Source organism: Pinus tabuliformis, chromosome 4_2 (assembly GCF_031772625.1).
Source record: "Pinus tabuliformis cultivar Carrire ecotype Pingquan chromosome 4_2, CPIR1, whole genome shotgun sequence".
Classification (NCBI taxonomy): domain Eukaryota; kingdom Viridiplantae; phylum Streptophyta; class Pinopsida; order Pinales; family Pinaceae; genus Pinus; species Pinus tabuliformis.
The window spans coordinates 1,057,536,132-1,057,541,778 of NC_142304.1; the positions used below are offsets into that span (position 1 = coordinate 1,057,536,132).

The 5,647-nt window shown below is 38.9% G+C and overlaps 1 pseudogene; it reads right to left on the bottom strand.

Annotated features, from left to right (window-relative positions):
- Positions 1-3,948: 3,948 nt before the first annotated feature.
- On the bottom strand, positions 3,949-5,293 carry LOC149173234 (uncharacterized protein At4g17910 pseudogene; annotated as a pseudogene).
- Between the last annotated feature and the right edge of the window lie 354 nt (positions 5,294-5,647).

The following is a 5,647-nucleotide window of genomic DNA, read 5'->3' on the forward strand; positions in this document are numbered from 1 at the left end:
TGCTTATGAAATGAGAAAGGGAGGTCCATCAGACAGGAGAGAAGCTTCTTTCAAGGCTTCAGGCAAAGGAGACTACTATGAAGCATGTCACGTGCCAGAAGAAGAAGAAGAATCAAATTTTGTCAGAAATCTTCAACGGGGTATTGGAAGGTTCAGAGGTAACTTACCTTTTAAATGTTTTGCTTGTGGAAGAGTAGGTCATTATGCTGCGAAATTTCCTCATAAGGATAATATTGACAAAGGAAAGGAACCTGCTAGATGTAACAAGAAACAGAATGCAAATAAGAAAAGCTACTACACTCATGAAGATAGTGATGGTCTATCAAATAGTGATGAAGATGAACGAGGTAATGACTATAAACTTTTAATGGCATGTGAAGATGATGATTACATGGATGCTATAGATGTGGATAACTTTTATGAAGAAATTTCTAGACTCAAGACATGTATAGAAGAAAAGAATAGGATCATTGATACCCTACAATTTCAAATTGATGAAAAAGACAAATATCTTGAAAAGTTAGAAGGTGAAATTGTTGGTCTTAGAAAAGAGATTGAGAAAACAAAGGCTATTAATCTTAAGTTTTTCAAAGGATCTGAAACTCTGGATGAGATCATCAATGTACAACGTTCTCCTCTAAACAAGACAGGTCTGGGCTATAATGGAGAAACTTCTCAAGCATCCACCTCAAGAAGTTATCTTGATGCAGCAAGAAGGAATGAGCAAAAGCACAATGGAGATCACCAGGTAAAGCAGGGACGAATTACAAACAAATACTATCAGGGGAAATCCATCTTAAGGGTGAACAAAAGCTACAACTAGCCATAGGTAAAATCTTCTCAATTTGGTTCAAGAATGGATGACAATAGAAATTACAATCATTTGGCAGGTAGATCTGATAACCGTAGAAGTTTCTTCAATGGACAATGTTTCTCTTGCCATAAATTTGGTCACAAAGCAGCTCAATGTGTTGCATATAAAACAATCATGACTAGAGAAACTCAAAAACAAAGAAGTATGACTGGGATTACAAAAAGGACCTATAACAACTTTTCAGCTCTTGAAAATGAAGTTGAATGTTCTATTTGCAATAACTTTGGTCATGAAGATTCTGAATGCAGGAGCAGGTTTCAGCAGAAAAAGGAACAAGCCTCAAGCACCAGAACATGGAGAATAAAGGAACCACAAACAGAAAGATGTGGGATAGCCTTTTATGCAGAGGGACAGGAAAATATATGGTACATCGATAGTGGATGATCGAAGCATATGACAGGTGATAAGGAAAAACTTGAATCATATTCTGCTTTAGAAAAGGGAAAGAAAGTTTCTTTTGGAAATGATACTCCTGCAGCTATAAAAGGAAAAGGCACTGCTCAGTTGAAGGAAAAGGTCAAAGCTGGAAATGTTTTGTATGTTGATGGATTGAAGCATAATCTTCTGAGTGTCAGCCAGATGTGTGATCAAGGAACCGAGGTAATATTTAGATCAAATGAATGTCGTGTTCGTGATCTTGATACAGGTGAAACAGTGATCAAAGGTAGAAGAACTCCAAATAATCTATACATATTTGAAGAAGGACAACAACAATGCTACTTGAGCAAGGATGATGAGCACTGGTTATGGCACCGGAGGTTGGGGCATCTAAGCTTTTCACAAATAAGGAAAGCATGCAAATACTAGGCAGTTCGTGGTCTTCCAGATATCAAAATTCCAGACAACACCATATGCAAATCATGTCATTTTGGAAAGCAAACCAGAACTAACTTTCCTGAGAAGGAAGGATCAGCTAGCATGCCTCTTGAGCTAGTCCATACAGATGTATGTGGTCCATTTAGGAAAAGGACACCTCGAGGAGAAGAATACTTGATATTATTCATTGACGATTTCTCCAGGTTTGTTTGGTTAGGACTTATGAAGCACAAAGACGAAGCATTCAAAAAATTCAAATCCTTCAAAGCCTTGGTGGAAAATGAATCAGGTTACAAAATTAAGTGCCTCAGGTCCGACAGAGGTGGGGAGTGTTAGCGCTTGAATTTGGCCTCAGGCTGAAAAAGACAAAATCCAAGGCAACATCAAACCACTTAGCCTCGTAGCTAGCCCTACGGAGCAGGAGAGGGCTCTCCCCGGGTCTATCTCAACGAAAGGTCTTCAAAGGGTGGAGATGACCAATTAAGAACACTGATTTTAGTCTAGTAAATTGATAAAAAAGGGGTTTTTAATAAAATGATGGGGTTTTTCTGGGCTGCATGGGGCAAAGAAACAACTTGAACAGAGAAATGTAATCAAAAACACAGATTATCTCCTGAGGCAAGGTAGGCAAGAAAGTTTAACATCAAATTGAGATTAAATGGGATGGCAAGACTGCTGAGGAGCTGACAAGGGCATAGAAGATGAATCCTTGTCAAACAAAAGAAAACATTAAATATGAACAAACTTAAAGGCAGAGCATATAAATTATGAATTCTACCTTAACACTTCATTTGTTCAAATGGAAACAATCATGAAATGACATGAACACATAACAGGCTACATATGACACAAAAGAGGACACAAATGTTAAATCTCATACCACAGGAATCTCAGGGGTCAGAGCTGCATTTTTTAATTAAAATCTCTGTCAAAATCTGTACAATAGAAGCACTATGTTCTCCACCAGCTCTCAGAACTCTCTTTTTTCTCTTTCCACTCACTTTTTCAAATGATTATCTTTATACATTAAATAAACTATTCTAAAAAAAACACAACAGATCGACCCCCAAAACAGGGGCGCTGTTTCACCTGCAGTTACAAAAAAGAGATAAAATCATTTCTTTTTCCTAAAACAGAAGATCGTTCCCCTTGAAATCCTCTGATGGCTAATAAACCGGAGCGCAGATCCTTTTGACTTATTAACTGAAGTAATTAATAGGAAATTGGTTCCTATTTTTCTGTTGTGGTTTATGTCTTTGTGGCATGAATGAGGATCAGATTTAGTGATCTGACAGGGTTCACTTCACCCGATTCCATATCTAAAGAAGAAAGCCTTTTTGTTGTAAATATCTGTTATTGGGGCGTCCACATTGTTTGTAAAAGTGGCAGTGGTGATGAGGGCGGACCTAGTGGCCACCACGCTTCTACACTGCAAAGGATTTTTTTGCAGGCGGTATATCCGCAGACTCGTTAAGAAGTTCCAAGTTGCGAGTATGTTTACGCCCGGGCGATAACAACAACACAACTCATTTTAACGGTTCTCGTACTTAACCAGTAACATGATAAATGTATGATTCGATGCTTCACGGATGGTTTGCTTGAAATTTAACTCCACATCTTTATCATTCCCCACCATTTTCCATCGACTCCCATGTTGACCTTAAACCTTAAAACAATTCCAATAGGTAGGCCAACGACTTAATATGTTGCCAAATTCACATATGCTGCCACAGCTTGCCATCCGCATCCTTTTATGCTATCAAAAGGAATGTAATCAGGGGCTCCACTGTGTAATCCCTTGTGTTTATCCGCGGATATTGGGCCCTTGCCGGTCCTTCACTAATTGGTTTCTTTATATTTTGAATGAGTTCTCTGTTTACGAACTGCAAAAGTCACCATTTTAACTCCCTCCGAGCAGCCTTCACAACACTTCAGAGAATCTTTAGTCCTTCGTCCAATCTCCAATGCAATCAAACTGTGATTCCACCTGCAAACCTTCATAGGAATTCAACGGTACTCTGCACCCTGACACAAAGTATCCGAAATACCAAAAACTGAAACAATAGATTAACCAATGTTTACATCATTTGCATTTGGGGCGCTCACGTCCACTGATGATACCAGCGGATACTTTTGTCCCTACATAACCAGAAGCATTCAACGCTCAATGGAACTTGAAAAGGAGATCCAGAAAAAGGAAAGAGAGCCACCCACGCACAGGCTTTTATGATTTATCTCCTCTGTCCATCAAATCAAATCTAAAGCACAGATTCCTGGAGAACAACGACCCCTGAAATCAAAACCACTACATATAAAAGCAAAATGCAGTAGGCTAGGAATGGAGAAACAAAAATAGTAGTCATCGACACATTTACAAGGCCCGTTAATATATTTGCCAGGAGGAAAGTCACAAGCACATTCTGATCAAAGACTTCCTCAAGGACCAATGATTTTCTTGTGGGGACCAAATCTGAGAGCATAAGCATCCCAAGAACCTCAAAGTTTTGTGCTAGAACAAAAGTTACATATGCCAAATTGCACATGCGACGAGAAATGTTTCTCTACAAACTTATCCAAAAAGATTGTTAGCACCCAAAGGAAACCATCAAACAGCCAAACTTCGATTGCAATACTTGATTTCCCTCCAATTGAAGCTACTCTAGAACTAATGGGTTTCTTTAGGAAGAAGAGATGATAGCCTAAGTTGACACTGACAAGGTATAAGCCCCAATATCCAAATAAACTGAAGATGCCCTCTTTGTTCAGACTAATGATATTTGCACCCCTCTGATCTGAAATGAGGTAACGATTTAATCCACACAACAGGACTGCTTGATAAACTATGAGAATTGCACATCCAAAGAAGCCACAGTATTGGGGATGAATATTGATTATTGATGTCACAATGGCCACTGCTGCAAGAGTGAAAAAGAAATTCCAGTGTACACCATATTCCCCAACATGGACACCGAATCAATGTTGCGTGCCTGTTTTGAAACTAGTGCATTTGCAACTGCAAAATATCCAACCCCGAGATCCATTAATCCTGTATCATACGTTTCTGTCTTAGAAAATCGCCTGGGAAATACTTTGAAGTCCACAGCCAGGATTGACAAGCATGTCACCAGCATCATTGCAAATCGATATGATGAGAGGTTTTTTCTTCCAATAAGACACAGACATAGTACTACTCTCTGCATGGGTTGAAATTCCAGAATGTGACAACAACCTTGTGTAAAAAAAAATCTCAAGCAGTACAAGAAGCATCAAGCATATAGAATAAATGTAAGTCTGGTCTACCATAATTGTTAAGCAAGAAAGCATTGGTAAAACAACGAGAAAGAAATCAACAATCAAAGAAGATGCATGATTCCTCCAATCTTTCAAATGTTTACTCCTGCTGCTATGCTCCTCCATTTGAATATTGGTAGATCCACCTTGGTCCCATTTGAGTTGCAACACATTCCATTGTCGCAGAAGGATAAGAACAGGCATAATATCAATGAGGGCAGCAATTTCAAGAATTGATGTACCATTGAAGTTGCTGACAAAATCTTTCTTAATCTGCTTGTGAGGATTGAGGTAAGTACTGTAGGACTCCATTGATATATTATGAAAAGTGAATATTCTTCCACTGCAATGTTGAACATAAGCCACTTCAATGGAAGAGCAGAGTAGGTGACTGCCAACTGCTTTGACAGGTTTTTCCTTTAGCAGTTGACGAGAGATAAATTTTGATGAATTTGACTTTGATGGAAGACTGACAAGACAGAGTCTAACAGGGAGTTTACCTCAAATGAATTTTTCGATTTCTGTGAAGAACATGGGATAAGAAGAGAATTCTCTACAGCCAGAACTCCTCAGCAAAATGGAGTGGTGTAAAGGATGAATAGAACAGTCCAACAAATGGCTCGTGCTATGCTTGATGAGTCTGGAACTCCTGCAACTTTCTGGGGA